The 20,395-nt window shown below is 35.3% G+C and overlaps 1 protein-coding gene across 1 annotated transcript in view; it reads left to right on the forward strand.

The window, feature by feature from the left end:
• Window positions 1–20,395, forward strand: part of GALNT13 (polypeptide N-acetylgalactosaminyltransferase 13) — a 558,990-nt gene that overhangs the window by 223,575 nt on the left and 315,020 nt on the right. The gene's annotated exons all lie outside the window — the stretch shown is intronic.

Below are 20,395 nucleotides of genomic sequence, written 5' to 3' on the forward strand. Positions count from 1 at the left end.
TAGCCAGTCCTTAGAAAACATTGGTCCTGAAGGAGCCAGGCTGAAGGCTTTTTTTGTTTTTTAGGCAGTCTTCAGAGGACAGCCCTTCTAAAGGAATAGGCCAAAAGTTGAAAAACCAGAACAGTTTCATCTGAAGCGGCCCCTTCCTGAAAGAATCGAGCCAAAGGCATTTTTATACAGGTTCAATTGAAACAGTCTGATCTCAAGATCACACCAAAGTGCCAAAGGAGTAGTTACACACAGAACAAAACCTTAACCAGAAAGACAAAGCCTTCAAATAGATCCTGAATAAAGCCTGCAGGGCTTCAAACACAAGAGGATGTGCGCTATTATCCAGGAAAAACTTCAAATTCCAGTGCTGGCAAGAAATGCAGTGAGAAACAATGGGCTCAACTGTGGGTACCACCCCTGTTTGTTCCCCAGCCCTGGAGCCATAGGGAGTCTCCTCTGGTCCCTGAAAGAGCCACCAAAATTTTGACCTGAAGCAAATAGACTGCCATCTCCAACAAAAATGTGCTTATTCAGATCAGCAGAGAATTGCAGTTCAGGGTCTACAAACATGGCAAACCACAGGCAAGTCCCTGCATAGCAAGGAAAGGGAGACACTTTTATAGAGAGGAAAAGGAAGTTGGAAGGGTGGGAAAAAAAGGTCCATGGCTTTTCATTGGCTGAGTTGTTGCTGAGAAAGAAGCGGAGTCTTTCTTCTTCCTGTTGGTCTCCACTGTCAATGCGGGGGCATGAGAGCTCCCCCTTCTGATGTCCTGACTCTGTTTAATTGAGGTTTGTCTTTATTAATTGTTTTACAAGAGGAATAAATCTAAGTAAATATCCCATGTTTTCAAAGAGAATAAACTAAATGAAAAATGTTTTTCCATGGAGGCGATTGTGATGAAACATCAGGACAAATTGGAGTTAAGTTCTAGAATGTCCATCCCTAGGGGTGTTTAAATTTTTATATTAATTTGCTTATTTACTTAATATATTAATTAAATTTTATATTACACTTATATATTATCTTTAATTATTTGAGGGACATAAAATGATAGTATCAAATAATCATGGTACTTGGATATTTTAAATATAGTCAAGGCTGAAGCACTTATCAAATTTCTTACTTTTTTGAAGGCCCTCAGTTTCTGGGATTCTTGTGGTTAAATCTATATAAATATAAATAAAATTCCAGACAGCTATAACCAATCCTCTCTCCCCTTTGCCCATCCTCCATAAATTAAAAAAAAAAAAAAAGTACAACGTCATAAAATTCTATTCAGAACTTTGAGAAAAATGACTAACAACTTGTGTCGATGGATCAGCATTAGGGATTAGTTAGCATGTTTCTCATCTATTACGGATCTAATATTTTATAAATTGATATAGTTTGAATTTAAGAAACTGGGCCTAAATATTACTGTTTAAAAAAGCAAGTAAATAAGTGTCATTTTGTTTGGTTTTCAATGTAAGAGTTTTAAAGTAATATTTAAATAAGAGAGAGAGAATATATTACCAAACTAAAGAAACACATTAAGTGATATTAAACACATTATTTTAGCACCGAATATGCTGGTATGTGCCAAATACTGTTCTGTGTGCTGGGGATATAGCAGTAAGCATAACTAAGTCTCTGCTTCATGGAATTTAGAACAAATAAAAGAATGAAGTATGGTAAGCGATAGAGAATAGAGCAGTTAGGGGAAGCCTCTTTAAGAAACTCTCATTTGAGTAACCTGAGTGGACCTTAAGCAACTAAATGTTATAATTTCCTTTTACTGATACACAGAGATGTTACATATTTACTGGGATCCTGAAACAGACGATGCTAGAAATATAGCAGACCTATGCATATATAAAACTCCAAAAAGATACAAAAGCAATGGAACAAATGTTAAGCAAATGCATAGATGTATGTTTGTTTGTGCATGTGTGTGTATTTGTATCATTTTTTGAAAAGAGTCTTTGAACTATATTTCCATGAAATCCAGCAAAAATCACAATTTGGTTTGCAAAAGCTGTCTATAGCGAATGTTATCCCATCCCTCTAGGCTTTTCTGAAGCAAAGAAAACAATATGACTATGATTATAATCAATGATGTACATGACTCTATTCCATTATATGCAAAACAAATAGGTGGAAAAAAAAACCTACTGTGGAGAAATTTTTCAAATAATTAGGGGGAAAATCTCTGGGTATGGAGCCAAAACACATAGGTTTAAGATCTGGCTCTGTGGCTTCCTACTGGATCTTGGGTAAGCCATTAATTTTCTAAGCCCTAGTTTGATTTCACTGATGAAACCAAGTAATCACTTACTTAACCAACCAATCCCTGTCATTTACCTAATATAGGCTTAGCCTTGAGAACAAGAAAATGGATATAATAGCCCCTGACTGTGAAGAGTAAAAAGAATATATTAACATAAACAACAATTTATAGTATCATATGAACACACCAAAAATGATGGATAGAATTGTGCTGAGTTCCTAGTGAAATTTTTAGATTCATTATCATTATTATTCCGTGGAATTCTTTTATGTCCTAGCCTTCTCTTTTGGACTAAGCAAGGAAACTTTTTAAGCAATTGGCTTCTCCCTTTACTCTGCCATTCTTTTTGAATAAGAAATTAACAGTAATTATTGAGTGAATATTTATAAAATAGCTGTGGCCAATTAAAACAAAATGTTAAGGTTTTTTAGCATTTACTTGTATTCAGACATTTAATAGCACTTCAAGTTCTGGTATTGAGTTGTTTGAAGGTTATAATGCAGCTGGCATTTAAATATATTTCATCAGGAAAAAAATGAGGAAATAGGAAATTTATTTCAGCTATTTATATCCTAGACAAATAACTGCTTCTTACGTATGCACACCTGCAAGCTGATAAAGAGAAAAAGACTCTAGCGGTCTTGCGATATTAGTGGAAAGGAGCTGTAGCATACAGATTCTGAATAAGATGCTCTCAAAGGACAAAGAGTTTATTTACTACATCAAACAGAAATAAACCATAGTATATATCTTTTCTGTGCTCAATCTCTTAAGTGTACCTTTATATGGATTGTCTTTCCTATGAATTAAAATAAAATAAATGTAGCATTGATTACACAAGGAGACATAGAAAATGAGACTATTAATTGGATTTCTGAACTCTGTTCCACATCTTTTCTTTATAATTTGAGAATTACTATAACTTTCATATGCTGGCAAAAATTTTGCCTCTAAAGATAATAATTTCTATAATACTTTGATTTATGTAATGTGCTCATGTGTAGAATTAATTTCACTTCCCCAATTAGAATTGGTGTGTAAGAATCTCTGTCTCTGTGTGTTTGTATATGCACATAAATATATACATTTATATATATTTATTTGAAGAAGATAGAGATGATAGGTATTATTATTATCTTTGAAATAATAATACTGTTTCACTATAACTTTCCTTTAAAATAAGAAAGTTGGTTACAACATGTCTAGGTATGTTTTCAGGGACACATTTGTGTACCACTGTAGGCAGAAAGCATGCTGCATAACTTCATTTACACCTGAACTACCCATCGACAATCAATTTAATTTTCTAACAACTATTACTTTGACTTTTTAAAAATTAAAATAAGCTATACAAAACATAAAATTTACCATCTTAACTATTTTTAAATATATAGTTCAGTAGTGTTAAGTATGAAGGGGATCAGAATATGCCATCTTTAAATATACCACTTTGGCATGAAGATTATTTTGACTAAAGGCAATTTAGAAAAAAGCAGGCACAGGAAAAGCTGTCTTCCCTCCCTTGTCTGCCTAAAAGCAAGGCAATTTTCCCTTGTGAAGATGCCCCTGTCTCTTGAACAAGAAAAGGAACAATAACCTTTATCACTGGTGATGGACATGGCACTGAGATGACTCTGCATAAACTCAACCTTACTAAATAACCCTTATCTTCTGTTAGTTTCCCCCATATATTTGCCTTCCCACATTTTACCACCCCAAAAAGCCCAAATACCTTTTCCTTTGTCTTTTCCATGATTCATCACCATTTGTTAAAATGACATCTAAGACCCCCCAACCCCAGCCTGAGTTTACACTTCTTTTGGGTCTTCCTTTATTTTCTAAAAGACCTCCATATACATGAAAACCAAAACATTAACATCAAAATAAAATTTATATGCATTTTCTCCTGTTATTCTTTCTTTTGTCAGTTTAATTGGCTGGCCTCTGGTACTAACCCAAGGTGAATAACCCAAAGTTTTTTCACTACCCTACAAGTATATGCACACTGTTGTGGAACCAGTCTCCAGAACTCTTCATCTTGCAGAACTGAAACTCTATACCTATTAAACAACTCCATATTCTCCACTATCCCCAGACCCTGGCAACCACCATTTTAATCTCTGTCTGTATGAATTTGGATATTCTTGGTAACTCATATAATTGGAATCATACAGCATTTGTCTTTTTATGAGTAACTTATTTCACTTAGCATAATGTCCTCAAGGTTCATCCACGCTGCAGCATGTGTCAGAAATTCCTAACTTTTTAAGGTGAATAATATTCCATTATATGTATATACCACTTTTGTTTATCCATTAATCTGTCAGTGGACACTTGGTTTCCTTCCACATTTTGCCTACTGTGAATAATCCTACTATGAAGATAGCTGTATAAATATCTCTTTGAGATCCTATTTTCCATTCTTTCGAGAAATGGAATTGCTGGATCATATGCTAATGCTGTGTTTTGAGGAAGCACCATACTGTTTCCTGTAGCAGCTGTACCATTTTATTTTATTTTATTTTTTGACATGAAATAAGTCTATGACTTACTTTTTTTACGTTTTTTTTTTTTTTTTTTGATGTGGACCATTTTTAAAGTCTTTATTGAATTTGTTACAATATTGCTTCTGTTTTCTTTAATGTTTTGGTTTTTTGGCCGTGAAGCATGTGGGATCTTAGTTCCCCCACCAGGGATCAAACCTTCACTCCCCGCATTGGAAGGAGAAGTCTTAACCACTGGACCACCAGGGGAGTCCCTATGACTTATTTTTAAATGAGAAAACCAAGTTACAGGGCAGTTAAAAAACAAAAACAACTGAGAAAAGTAAAATTATTGATCACTTCTAGCTTAGAAACGAGGCCTTGCTTCATCACCTCTGTGATACTTGTTAAATGACCACCTCCAGCTGAACCTATATACTGACATTTTTTGTTACAAAGGAACATACATTTCATTATAGATATGTGGAAAAAGTTCTCCAGAAGTAGCTGAAATAGCTTGGTTGTGAGAGCCTTAGACTGAAGATCTAAAGGTCCTTGGTTTGATCCTGGGTTTTGGCAATGGTTTTATTATTTTTATTTTTTATTGAAACATAGTCGATTTATAATATCATATTAGTTTCAGTTGTACAGCATAGTGATTCAGTATTTTTACAGATTATACACCATTGAAAGTTATTACAAGATAATGCTATAATTCCCTGTGCCTTGTTTCTTATCTATTTTATACATAGTAGTTTGTATCTCTTTCTCTCATACCCCTAATATGCCCCTCCTCCCTCTCCCCACTAGTAACAACTAGTTTGTTTTCTATATCTGTGAGTCTATTTCTATTTTGCTATATATGTTCATTTCTATCATTTTTTAGATTCCCCATATAGGTGATATCATGCAGTATTTGTCTTTCTGTGACTTATTTCACTAAGCGTAATATTCTGTAGATCTGTTCATGTTGCTGCAAATGGCAGAATTTCGTTCTTTTTTATATTTATATTGCTTGTTTCTGTATTATGGCTATTGTAAATAGTCTTGGTATGAACACTGGGGTGCATGTATCTTTTCAAATTTGTGTTTTTACTTTTTCCAGCTTTATATCCAGGAGTGGAATTATGGTAGCTCTAGTTTCAATTTTCTGAGGAACCGCCATACTGTTTTTGATAGTGACTGTACCAATTAACATTCCCACTAACCATGTTCAAGGTTTTCCTTTTCTCCACACCCTTTCCAACATTTGTTATTTGTCAATTTTTTGATGATAGTCATTCTGACAAATGTGAGGTGACACCTCATTGTTGTTTTGATTAGCGTTTCACTAATGATTAGTGATGCTGAGCATCTTTTCATGTGCCTGTCAGCCATCTGCATGTCTTCTTTGGAAAAACGTCTATTCAAGTTTTCTGACCATTTTTGATTGGATTGTTTGTTTTTTTGATATGAGTTGTATGAGCTGTTTATATGTTTTGGATATTAACATTACAAATATTTTCTCCCATTCAGTGGGTTGTCTTTTCATTTTGTCAGCAGTTTCCTTTGCTGTGTGAAAACTTTTAAGTTTAATTAGGTCCCCTTTGTTTATTTTTGTTTTATCTCCTTTGCTTAGGAGACAGAATACTACAATTTATGCCAAAGAGTGCTCTGTTAATGTTCTCTTCTAGGAGTTTCATGGTTTCAGGTCTTACATTTAGGTCTTTAATCCATTTTTAGTTTATTTTTGTATATGGTGTGAGGGAGTGTTCTGATTTCATTCTTTTACATGTACTTTATTGAATTTGTTACAATATTGCTTCTGTTTTCTTTAATGTTTTGGTTTTTTGGCCGTGAAGCATGTGGGATCTTAGTTCCCCCACCAGGGATCAAACCTTCACTCCCCGCATTGGAAGGAGAAGTCTTAACCACTGGACCACCAGGGGAGTCCCTATGACTTATTTTTAAATGAGAAAACCAAGTTACAGGGCAGTTAAAAAACAAAAACAACTGAGAAAAGTAAAATTATTGATCACTTCTAGCTTAGAAACGAGGCCTTGCTTCATCACCTCTGTGATACTTGTTAAATGACCACCTCCAGCTGAACCTATATACTGACATTTTTTGTTACAAAGGAACATACATTTCATTATAGATATGTGGAAAAAGTTCTCCAGAAGTAGCTGAAATAGCTTGGTTGTGAGAGCCTTAGACTGAAGATCTAAAGGTCCTTGGTTTGATCCTGGGTTTTGGCAATGGTTTTATTATTTTTATTTTTTATTGAAACATAGTCGATTTATAATATCATATTAGTTTCAGTTGTACAGCATAGTGATTCAGTATTTTTACAGATTATACACCATTGAAAGTTATTACAAGATAATGCTATAATTCCCTGTGCCTTGTTTCTTATCTATTTTATACATAGTAGTTTGTATCTCTTTCTCTCATACCCCTAATATGCCCCTCCTCCCTCTCCCCACTAGTAACAACTAGTTTGTTTTCTATATCTGTGAGTCTATTTCTATTTTGCTATATATGTTCATTTCTATCATTTTTTAGATTCCCCATATAGGTGATATCATGCAGTATTTGTCTTTCTGTGACTTATTTCACTAAGCGTAATATTCTGTAGATCTGTTCATGTTGCTGCAAATGGCAGAATTTCGTTCTTTTTTATATTTATATTGCTTGTTTCTGTATTATGGCTATTGTAAATAGTCTTGGTATGAACACTGGGGTGCATGTATCTTTTCAAATTTGTGTTTTTACTTTTTCCAGCTTTATATCCAGGAGTGGAATTATGGTAGCTCTAGTTTCAATTTTCTGAGGAACCGCCATACTGTTTTTGATAGTGACTGTACCAATTAACATTCCCACTAACCATGTTCAAGGTTTTCCTTTTCTCCACACCCTTTCCAACATTTGTTATTTGTCAATTTTTTGATGATAGTCATTCTGACAAATGTGAGGTGACACCTCATTGTTGTTTTGATTAGCGTTTCACTAATGATTAGTGATGCTGAGCATCTTTTCATGTGCCTGTCAGCCATCTGCATGTCTTCTTTGGAAAAACGTCTATTCAAGTTTTCTGACCATTTTTGATTGGATTGTTTGTTTTTTTGATATGAGTTGTATGAGCTGTTTATATGTTTTGGATATTAACATTACAAATATTTTCTCCCATTCAGTGGGTTGTCTTTTCATTTTGTCAGCAGTTTCCTTTGCTGTGTGAAAACTTTTAAGTTTAATTAGGTCCCCTTTGTTTATTTTTGTTTTATCTCCTTTGCTTAGGAGACAGAATACTACAATTTATGCCAAAGAGTGCTCTGTTAATGTTCTCTTCTAGGAGTTTCATGGTTTCAGGTCTTACATTTAGGTCTTTAATCCATTTTTAGTTTATTTTTGTATATGGTGTGAGGAAATCTTCTAATCTCACTGTTTTATATGTGGCTGTCCAGTTTTCCCAGCACTGCATATTGAAGAGACTGTCTTTTCTTCATTGTATATTCTAGTCTCCTTTGTCATAGATTAATTGCCCAAAGATGTGTGGGTTTATTTCTGGGATCTCTGTTCTGTTCCATTGATCTACATGTCTGTTTTTAGGCCAGTACTATGCTGTTTTGAATCCTGTAGCTTTGTAGTGTAGACTGAAGTCAAGGAGTGTGATACCTCCAGCTTTGTTTTTTTCCTCAAGATTGCTTTGGCAATTCAGAGTCTTTTTTGGTTCCATATGAATTTTAGGATTATTTTTTCTAGTTCTGTGAAAAATTTCATGGATTTTTTTTTTTTTTTTTTTTTTTTTTTTTTTTTTTTTTTGTGGTATCCGCGGCATGTGGGATCTTCCCGGACCGGGGCACGAACCCGTGTCCCCTGCATCGGCAGGCAGACTCTCAACCACTGCGCCACCAGGGAAGCCCTCATGGATGTTTTGATAGGGATTTCTGTAGATTACTTTGTGTACTATGGCCATTTTAATAGTAGTAATTCTTCTAATCCAAGAGCATGGGACATCCTTTTATTTCTTTGTATCAGCTTCAATTTCCTTCATCAGTATTTTATAGTTTTCAGAGTATAGGTCTTTCATCTCCTTGGTTAAGTTTATTCCTAGGTATTTTATTATTTTTGATGTGATTTTAAACGGGATTGTTTTTTTACTTTCTCTTTCTGATAGTTTATTATTGGTGTATAGAAAAGCAACAGGTTTCTGTATATTAATCTTGTATCCTACAACTTTGCTGAATTCATTTATTGTAATAGTCCTCAGATGGAGACTTTAGGGTTTTCTATGTAAAATATCATGTCTTCTGCAAATAATGACAGTTTTACTTCTTCCCTTCTAATTTGTCTGACTTTTATTTCTTTTTCTTGTCTGATTGCTGTGGCTAGGACTTTCAATACTATGTTAAACAGAAGTGGCAAGAGTGGGCATCCTTTTCTTGTTTCTGAATTTAGAGGGAAGGCTTTCAGCTTTTCATCATTGAGTGTGAGATTACCTAAGGTGTGTTATAAATGGCCTTTATTACATTGAGATATGGTCCCTTGAAATCCTTTTTGATGAGCGTTTTTATCATAAATGGATGTTGAATTTTTTCAAAAGCTTTTGTGTATATGTTGAGATGATCATGTGATTTTTATCCTACCTTTTGTTAATGAGGTGTATCACATTCATTGATTTGCAAATATCGAACCGTCCTTGAGTTCCAGGAATAAATCCAAATTGATCATGGTGTATGATCCTTTTACTATATTGTTGAATTTGGTTTGCTAATATTTTGTTGAGAATTTTTGTGTCTATATTCATAAAAGATATTGGCCTGTAACTTTATTTTTCTGTACTGTCTTTGATTGTGGTATCAGGGTAATGGTAGCCTTGTAAGATGAATTTAGGAGTGTTTCATGCTCTTTGGTTTTTTGGAATAGTTTGAGAAGGGTAGGTATCAATTCTTCATTGTTATGTTTGGTAGAATTCCCCTAGCCATTCTATGCTAGGCTTTTGTTTACTGGGAGAATTTTTTATTACAAATTCAATTTCACTGCTAGTGATCGGCCTGTTCAAATTGTCTGTTTCTTCTTGATTCAGTCTTGTCAGGTTGCGTGTTTCTAGAATTTTGTCCATTTCTTCTTGCTTGTCCAGTTTGTTGGCCTATTACTATTCTTATTATTCTCCTATTTTTTGGTATCTCTATGATATCAGTTGTTATTTCTCCTCTTTCATTTTTTTTTTTAATTTTTATTTTTTGGGTATTCTCTCTTTTCTTCTTGGTGAACCAGGCTAAAGGTTTATTGATTTTGTTTCTCTTTTCAAAAAACCAGCTCTGGGTTTCATTGATCTTTACTACTGTTATTTTTTAATCTCTATTTTATTTATTTCCTCTCTGATCTTTATAATTTCCTTCCTTTTTCGGACTTTGGCCTTTGTTTGCTTTTCTTTTTCTAATTCCTTTAAGGTGGTAGGTTAGGTTGTTTATATGAGATTTTTTTTTTTTAATCGAGGAAAGCCTGTATAGCTATAAACTTCCCTCTTAGAAACTTTTTTCTGCAGCCCATAGATTTTGCAGTGTTGTGTTTCCATGTTCATATATCTTGAGTTACTTTCTTATTTCCTCTTTGATTTCTTCATTAACCACTGGTTTTTTTAGTAGCATGTTGTTAATCATGTTGTTGTTTAGTGTTTGTTCTTTACCATTTTTCTTTCTGTAACTGATTTCTAGTTTCATACGATTGTAGTTAGAAAAAAAATGCTTGATATAAATTCTGTTCTCTTAAATTTGTTGGAACTTATTTTGTGGCTAGCATGTGACCTATCCTGGGGAATGTTCCATGTGCACTTTAAAAGAATGTGTATTCTGTTGTTTTTGAATGTAATTCTGTAGCTATCTATTAAGTCCAACTGGTTTATTGTGCCATTTAAAACCCCTGTTGCCTTATTGATTTTCTGTCTGGATGATCTGTCCACTTACGTAAGTGGGCTGTTAAAAGTCCCCTACTATTATTGTATTGTTGTCAATTTCTCCTTTTATGTCTGTTAATATTTGCTTTATATATTTAGGTGCTTCTGTATTGGGTGCAGACATATTAACAAATGTAATATCCTCTTCTTGTATTGATTCCTGCATCATTATATAATGCCCTTCTCTGTCTTTTGTTATAGCCTTTGTTTTAATGTCTGTTTTGTCTAAAATGCGTATTGCTACCCCCACTTTCTTGCTGTTTCCATTTGCATGAAATATCTTTTTCCATCCTCTCCCTTTCGGTCTGCGTGTCTTTAGCTCTGAAGTGAGTCTTTTGTAGACAGCATACATAAGGATCTTATTTTTTTACCCAGTCAACCACCCTATGTCATTTGATCAGAGCATTTAGTCTATTGACATTTAAAGTACTGGCTTGGCCAAAAGGTTCATTCAGTTTTTTCCATAAGATAGCTCTAGTAGCACTTAGTTCTCTTTAACTTCAATCAAGACAATTTTGTTAGATTGTGTGTGACAGCTGTCATATCAGTGTGCACCTAAAAAAAGACATCAAAATAGGTGAATTTTTGTGTAGCCATTTTAATATCAAAGATGGAAGATAAAAAGCAACATTTTCGGCATATTATGCTTTATTATTTATAGAAAGGTAAAAATGCAGCTGAAATGCACAAAAAGATTTGCACAGTGTATGGAGAAGGTGCTGTGACTGATCGAACATGTCAAGAGTGGTTTGCAAAGTTTTGTACTGGAGATTTCTTGCTGGACGTTGCTCCATGGTCGGGTAGACCAGTTGAAGTTGAGAGCAATCAAATAGAGACATTAATTGAGAACAATCAACATTATACCATGTGGTAGATAGCCGACATACTCAAAATATCCAAATCAAGCATTGAAAATCATTTGCACCGGCTCGGTTATTTTAATCTCCTTGATGTTTGGATTCCACATAAGTTAAGCGAAAAAAACCTTCTTGACCATATATCCCCACATGCAATTCTCTACTTAAATGTAATGAAAACGTCTGTTTTTAAAACAAATTGTGATGGGCAATGAAAAGTGGAGATGGTACAATAATGTGGAACAGAAGAGATAATGGGGCAGGCAAAATATACCACCAAGAAACACACCAAAGTCCAGTCTTCACCCAAAGAAGGTGATGTTGTGTATATGGTGGATTGGAAGTGAGTCCTCTATTATGAGGTCCTTCTGGAAAAGCAAACAATTAATTCCAACAAGTACTACTCCCAGTTAGACCAAGTGAAAGCAGCACTTGATGAAAAGCGTCCAGAATTAGTCAACAGAAAACGCATAATCTTCCCTCAAGATAACGCAAAACTGCACGTTTCTTTGATGACCAGGCAAAAACTGTTACAGCTTGGCTGGGAAGTTCTGATTCATCTGCCGTATTCACCAGACATTGCACCTTCAGATGATTCATCCGCCGTATTCACCAGACATTGCACCTTCAGATTTCCATTTATTTAGGTCCTTACAAAATTATCTTAACAGAAAAAATTTCAATTCCACGGAAGATTGTAAAAGACCCCCAGAACAGTTCTTTGCTCAAAGATAAAAAGTTTGGGAAGATGGAATTATGAAGTTGCCTGAAAAATGGCAGAAGGTAGTGGAACAAAAGGGTGAATACATTGTTCAATAAAGTTCTTGGTGGAAATGAAAAATATGTCTTTTATTTTTACTTAAAAACCAAACGCACTTTTTGGCCAACCCAATAATTATTGTTACGTATGTAATTATAGCTGTTTTCCAGTTGTTTATGTAGTTCTCTGTTCATTTCTTCTTCTTTTTTGTTTCTTCCCTTGCACTTTGATGATTTTCTTTTGTAATATCCTGTGTTCCTTTCTTTTTAGTTTTTGTGAATCTATTGTAGGTTTTTTTTTTAATATCTTTATAGGTGTGTAATTATTTTACATTGGTGTGTTAGTTTCTGCTTTATAAAAAAGGTGAATCGGCTATATACATACATATATCCCCATATTTCCTCCCTCTTGTGTCTCCCTCCCACCCTCCCTATCCCATGCCTCTAGGTGGTCACAACTGTGGTTGTCATCAGGTTCATAGTTGTTGACCCATAATTATATCTACTTATTTCAAACTGGTAGTCATTTAATCTTGCTGGGTAGAATATCCTATGTTGCAGGTTTTTCCCCTTTCAGCACTTTTGGGTATATTATGCCACTACCATGTGCCCTGCAAAGTTTCTGCAGATAAATCAGCTGATAGGCTTAGGGAGGTTCCCATGTATATAAATTTTTGCTTTTCTCTTGCTGTGTTTAGAATTCTCTCTTTAACTTTAACTTTGCCATTTTAATTATGATATGTCTTGGTGTGGATTTGTTTGGGTTCATCTTGTTTGGAACCCTCTGTGCTTTCTGTATCTGGATATCTGTTTTGTTTTGTATTTTTCCTTCAGGTTTGAGAAGTTTTCAGCCATAACTTCCTCAATACATTTTTGATTTGCTTCTCTCTCTCTCTCCTTCTTCTGGAACCCCTATAATATGAATGTTGGTATACTTAATATTATCCTAGAGACCTCTTAACTTCTTTTCATTTTTTATAAATTTACTTTTTCTTTTTGCTGTTATGATTAGGTGATTTCCATTATTCTATCTTCCAGATCCCTTATGTGTTCTTCTGTATCACTTAGTCTGCTATTCATTCCTTCTAGTGTGTTTTTATATCAGCTATTGACTTCTTCATTTTTGATTGGGTCTTTTTAAAATATTTTTTATATTTTTCATTATTTTCTAGTTCCTTGTTAAAGTGCTCACTGTATACATCATTTTTTCCCGTAATCTTTTAACATTTTTATTACCAATGCTTTGAATTTTTTTATCTGGTAAATTGTTTATTTCTGTTTCATTATTTATTTTTTCAAAGGTTTTTCTCTTGCTCTTTCAGTTGAGAGTAGTTCCGCTGCCTTTTCATTTTGCTCAACTTTCTCTGCTTCTTTTAATTTAGGTTAAACATTTACTGATTGTGGCTCTTGTGTGAGAGCATTCCTATGCAGTCTACATATGCCCAATGCCTCTGTGAGAGAGCTGGATTTGATGTGGGTCTGGAGGTAGAGGGGATAGAGCTGGCTTCGGATGTGAGTTGGGACTTCCTCTCAGTTCAGTGGCCATCACCACCCTATAGAGGGTGTGGTCTGATCCAAAGTTGCTGGAGCAGAAACTCTGAGGGATGAGTTCAAGCTTGCTCTGTTCCTTTTAAGTGTGTGTTTTCCCCTTTCCCTGTACTGGGACCCTTGCCTCAGAGGGTCAGTGTGCTGAAACAAGTGGAATCCATGTGGACTCTCAGCTCATGTTGGCTACAGACCAAAGTCCTGTTCACTGCCTGTGCAGGTGACCACGGCTCTGCTCAGATGCAGCCTTGGGTGCAAGTCCCTTTTGTGCTTCACAGCAGATAACTGTCCCCAGCCTCCGTTGCCCCCGCCCTATTGTGAACTGTTCTGCAGGGAAGGTGGGGCCCTTGTGGCCTCTCAGTATGTATGGGGCATGTGAGCTGAAGTTTAGTGGCTGCCACCAGAGATCTGGGCTGCTTTTTTTGCTCTGAGTAAGCTCCAACAATGCCACTCCCTCCCCATTGATGCTAAGCCCTGGGACCAGGTTGCATCTGTGTCCCAGAGTCGAGTCTTCTCCCTGGTCATGGCTGTCGCAGATCCAGTGCTGCACTGTGATGTGGAGTGAGTGGGGCCAGAATTTTTGTCCAACTTGGTCTGAGGTGTGCTGTGAGGCAGTCTCAAGAAACTCAGCAGCCAGTAGAGCAAACCTCTCTCCCTCTGCCTCAGGGGCAAACCAGTGTGCATACTCCCTATGAGCAGAGTCCGGGCTTCCCACAGCCCTTCCATTAGTCCCAAGGGTCCTCCAACCAGTCAGGGGGGATTGTCTCTCCCTCATAGGATCCCAGGACTGGGGTGCCCACTATGTGGATCAAACTGCTCACTCCTCAGTGTGGGTGTCCCCCCCTTGTAATTTGCATTTTCCTCTGAGTCCCTTTCCAGGGGCACAGTTCCCAAACTAATTGCTTTTCTTCCCTTCCTATCCAATTATATGTATATCTTTCTTACAATTCTCATTGTACAGCTGTTCTTCTGCCAGTCTCCAGTTAGTTTTCAATGAAAATTTTTCCACATGTAGATGTATTTTTGATGTGTTCATGGTGGGAGATGAGCTTCGTACCCTCTTACTCCATCATCTTGATCTGAACCTTGGGGCTGTACCATTTTACATTCCAGTGCGCAAGGGTTCCAGTTTCTCCACATCCTTGCCAAAATTTTTTAAATTTTTCTTTTTTTCTTTTTTTTTTAGTAGTAGCCGTCCTAATGGGTGTGAGGTGGTATCTCATTGTAGATTTGGTTTGCGTGATTAGTGATGTTGAACTTCTTTTCATGTGTTTTTTGGCCATTTGTATGTCTTCTTTTGAGATATGTCTATTCAGGTTCTTTCCCTATGTTTTAATTGAGGTATTTGTTTTTTTTGTTGTCATTGAGTTGTATGAATTCTTTATAAATTCTGGATATTAACCCCTTATCAGATATATGATTTGCTAATATTTCCCCTATCTACAGGTTGCCTTTTCACTCTGTTGATTTTATCCTCTGATTAAAAACAGAAGTTAGGGCTTCCCTGGTGGTGCAGTGGTTGAGAGTCCGCCTGCCGATGCAGGGGACGCGGGTTCGTGCCCCGGTCCGGGAGGATCCCACTTGCCGTGGAGAGGCTGGGCCTGTGAGCCATGGCTGCTGAGCCTGCACGTCCAAAGCCTGTCCTCCTCAACAGGAGAGACCACAACAGTGGGAGGCCCATGTACCGCAAAAAACAAAACAAACAAAAAAAAACAGAAGTTATTAATTTTGATATAGACCAGTTTATCTATTTTTATTTTTTGCCTGCACTTTTGATGACATATATAAGAAAATATTGCCAAATCTAATATCATGAAGTTTTTCCCCTATGCTTTGTTCTAAGAGTTTTAGAGTTTTAGCTCCTGTGATTAGGTCTTTCATCTACTTGAGTTAATTTTTCTATGTGTTATAAGGTAAGGGTCCAACTTCACTTTTCAGCATGTATATATACAGTTTTACCAAGATTTCTTGAAGAGTGTTCTGTCCCCATTGTGTAGTTTTGGTACTCTCGTCAAAAACAATTTGACTGTATCTGTAAGGGGTTACTTCTGGGCCCTCTTTTTATTCCGTTGGTCTATGTGTCTGCTTTTATGCCAGTGCTAGAGTTTTTTGACTACTGTAGCTTTGTAATAAGTTTTGAAACCTGGAAATGTAAGACTTCCAACTTTGATCTTTGAACAGTTATTTTAAAGGTAGACACTTTCTTCCCAGAATTGCAATTATAGTTTTCAGCTTTCATTCACAGCCTCATCTTTGTATAAAACAAAAATCTTTTATTGTCTTATATATTTGCACTTATCAAGATCTAGTTGTGTAGCCATGAAAACCAAATGATACAGTTCTCCATTAGAGAATGTTATGCATGCAAGACAGAAAATGTATTAAAAAAATATGGTATATGGAAATATGAGTTTAGAAGTACCATTGTATGGAGGTGAGGTGAAGGAAAGCTTTATAAGGGGGTGTATTTGGAGCCAGGTTTTATAGGGTGGATGTGTGTGGAACCACGTTAGATAGAAAGGAGATAACTTTTTGGGCAGGAAGAAAAGCATATTGAGGAGAAAGCCAGTTCTGATTAGATCAAAGACAGTGAAACTATTTGTTAAGAACATGGATTATAAGCAAACTGGGCTTTGTATCTGGCTATTATTTCATTTTTACTCTTAAGAGTTTATATATTCAAGCTGGCCAAATACATTTTTTCTTTTGTAAATTGTGATTAAGAAAGCAGAGAATTTAATTTTTATTTTCTAAATCTACCATGGCAATTATATTTTTATTTACGTTTCCTCATGTAATTTAGGACTGAAAGGGTTTTTATACTTACCCACTATTATGGCTGTTAATGTTTTCTTCTGTGTGTGTGTGTATATATATATATTACATATATGTATACATATATACACACACATATATATAGTTTTCTACATATGGATTCTCTGTAATTTGGGGCAGAATGTTTATTTTTTAATCTTCATTAAAAAATGGAGCTCATATAAATGAGATAATTTTTTTTCTAAAAAAATAAAGAAAAATTTTAAAAGGTAATGAGAAAAGCAGTCTTTAAAATGCAGAAATTTTGGATGATTAAATGGAAAAAGGTGATAGAGTCTAGACAGAAACTGTATGAGGCCTTGTTACACCTTGTACAACTAGAATGGAAGTTGTAACCAGCCATTCTGTATCACAGGCCTAGAGAAGATGACGAAGAATCTTAAAAATAATACCTCTGCCTTTGTTTAGACATGTCATGGTAGGCAACGTGGAGGCGTTGGAGCAGAAATATGCCATGAACAAAATGATACTTAGGAAGAGATATATCTGAAGTTTTGTATAGCAAATATTATAGATAGGAGAATCTTGAATTTAACAGGATTCCCTACTGGCTATTATATTCATGTAGGTATGATTAGATAGGAATTTGTCTATAGCAGTTGTCTTAGAAATATAAAGCAATGTGTAGTAATATGCTTAAAATGAAGGGAAATGATAAAGAACAAATTCAGGATAGCTTCAGGAGAGATGGGCATGTAATTGAATTTCAGTTGTATGTGTGTGTGTGCATGTATTTGTGTTTTGAACCTGATGCAGATAAGGGGGAGGGACAGGAACTATAAGTAGAGATGATCCCAAGTATATTTTGAAGTGATATTTCAGAACTGGTGACTGAATACAAGGCAAGAGAAAACAGAGGAGTCACAGATGACTCTAATGTTTCAAATTTGAGTGACCAGGAGATTGGTGGTATTGCTGATTTCATACACACACATAATCTCACTCACACATACACTCTCTCACATATACAGAGGCATACTTACCACTTTTAATCTGGGTAGTGAAATTAAAATGTATACATTAGATAAAACCAAGGGTTATAGGGCTTCCCTGGTGGTGCAGTGGTTTGGAGTCTGCCTGCCGATGCAGGGGGCACGGGTTCGTGCCCTGGTCCAGGAGGATCCCACATGCTGTGGAGCGGCTGGACCCATGAACCATGACTGCTGAGCCTGTGCATCTGGAGCCTGTGCTCCACAACGGGAGAGGCCACAGCAGTGAGAGGCCTGTGTACCACCAAAAAAAAAAAAACAACCAAGGGTTATAGAAACTATTGTTATCTATAGTTTCTATAAAAGTTTTTGCCAGCATATGAAAGTTGTAGTAATTCTCAAATTAAAAAGAAAAGATTTGGAACAAAGATTAGATATCCAATTAATATTCTCATTTTCTATTTCTTCTTTGTGAAAACATTACTATATTTATCTTTACAGTGTTAGCAAAATTGAGTAAAATATAAATTAAGAAAATTTTGAGATTCTAATATTTCTAAAATTGGCCCTTGCAAGTTGATTTTCTCGTTAAAATGTGTTTTTTTCCTTACTATATGAAAAAAATCTGATTTCAAAAGTAAAGAAAGTTTCTTAAGAAATGCATATTGCTTCAACTTAAGAAAGTATGTAGTTCTGCTATTGCTACAAAAATCCTATGTGAAAGGAATATATGACTTCTATAAAAAAATCTTCCAATTCTTTTTCCATGGACAGATATTTCTATACACATATTAGTGCCTTAAAGGAAGGCTAAATTGGTCTAATGCCAACTTGCAATGTTATTTTTCTGAGGAAGAATTTGATTTCATAGTTAATATAATTTAACCCATGAAAGTAAGACAGTTTCATTGACATGGAGATGTTGGCATGTCTAAAATTCTCATAATATATTGCAATTAATATTTTCATGACCTTGAAATGTCTCCTATAGAAGCCAGTCCACTTTCTGAATGACAGTTGCTTTATAAATAAGACAATCTGTGCTTAGTCTTTGAATTTAAATGTTTAATATCTTAAATGCTATGTAATTTTGTTGTATCAAAACATATTGAAAACAATGTCAAAAATAAATTTCACTATGTATACTCCAAGTTCAACTTGAACTGTGTGGAGCATATGTAATAGTTATAATTTTAGGACAGAAAATATATGTGTACAAATACATGTCCCTCTATACCCTTATTTATTGCATTTAACGCATCTTGCTTTATTTTTCCTCTGAGGAAAGGCATTCTTTCTGTTCCTTTTTTGCCTTTTTCTTTATTAGCAATGAAAAAGTACAGACATAGATAGAGACATTTTCACTAAAATGTCATAGGAAGATATCTAGTTATACTTTATGAGATAATTTTCTAAGATGGTATTCTAAGAAATTCAAATGGAAAGATGCAGTATAAAGTAATTATTTTATCATCATACTAAGTAAGATAAAGTTAAATTTTACAATGTAAGTTAATAAGTAATATTCAGTTTCATAAACATCCAGTGCCTCCTTTCTGATCAGTATTTTGTGAGAAATTTTAAAGCAAATATAGCACACCATCCCTATCCTTAATGAGCTTACATAACATAGTGGTTAGGGAAAGATTTTTTTCTCCCATGACTCAATTAATATACATGAATTAATAAATTCTGTAATAATAGTAAATGTAGCTAATAGTCAATATTTGTTGAATTTTTACTACCTGACAGCCATTGCATTAAGTAGTTTACCTGCATTATCTCATCAAATTCTCAGTGAAAGCCCCATGAAGTATATCCTATCTTTTATTGTGTTTGTTTTATGGATTTAGAAACATACCTAAGAGGTGAAGGAACTTCTCCAGGGTCATGCAGATGACATTTGAATCGAGGCAGTATAACTCTCAGTGTGTGCTCTCAACCACCAGAGAACACCAATGAATGTAACAGGGGAAAAAACAAGATAGAGAGTTATGTTACAGAGAGCTTTGTAGAAAACATGAGCCATGGGTTAGCCCTTGAATAATTATGTGGGACATACAGATATAAGAGAGCACAGAGCTTCCAAGGGAGGAAGAGATGAGGAGTGGACAAAATACGATGACTCTATGGTGTGCTGAAGAGAATGACCTAATACAATAGTGAGTTATTTTAGGGACTACTCGTGTAGTCACGCTGACTCATACAGTTATGATCACTACATTCAAGGAAGCCCCTGATGCTATCCATCAATTACATGAAACTTTCCTTGTCTATTTTCTCTTCCACTTTGTGCATTATTATTTCATAATTTCAGCACTCCCTTCACACTTTCGATACCTCTTCTCCAATCCTCACTCTCAGCTTATGATATTACTTTCTTTTATGTTGAGAAAAATAGAAGGAAATAGAAGAAAACCTCCACTAGTCCCACCATCACATTCACCCTCTTACTTGCATTTGCAGCCCTGTATTCTGCCTTCTGTCCTATTACTATGAGTGCATTGTCCCTGCTTCTAAGGACAGGCAGCCCATCTATTGCACGCTGGATGTCCTCCTCTCTAAATTATGCAAGTGCATTGTTCCAACAACTCTTCCCACCTCTTTGACATCAATTGTTTTTTCTCTCTTGGTTATTCCTAGCAGCATGGAAGCAAACTGTTTATTCTCCCTTAAAAGCAAACAAACATATAAATAAAATACCTCTTGAGACAACACTTCTCACAGGTACATCCACTTCTCTTCTTGTTCAAAATCTTGAAAGAATTGTCTACATTCACTGTTTTCGACCACT

This window comes from Physeter macrocephalus, chromosome 2 (genome assembly GCF_002837175.3).
Source record: "Physeter macrocephalus isolate SW-GA chromosome 2, ASM283717v5, whole genome shotgun sequence".
NCBI lineage: Eukaryota > Metazoa > Chordata > Mammalia > Artiodactyla > Physeteridae > Physeter > Physeter macrocephalus.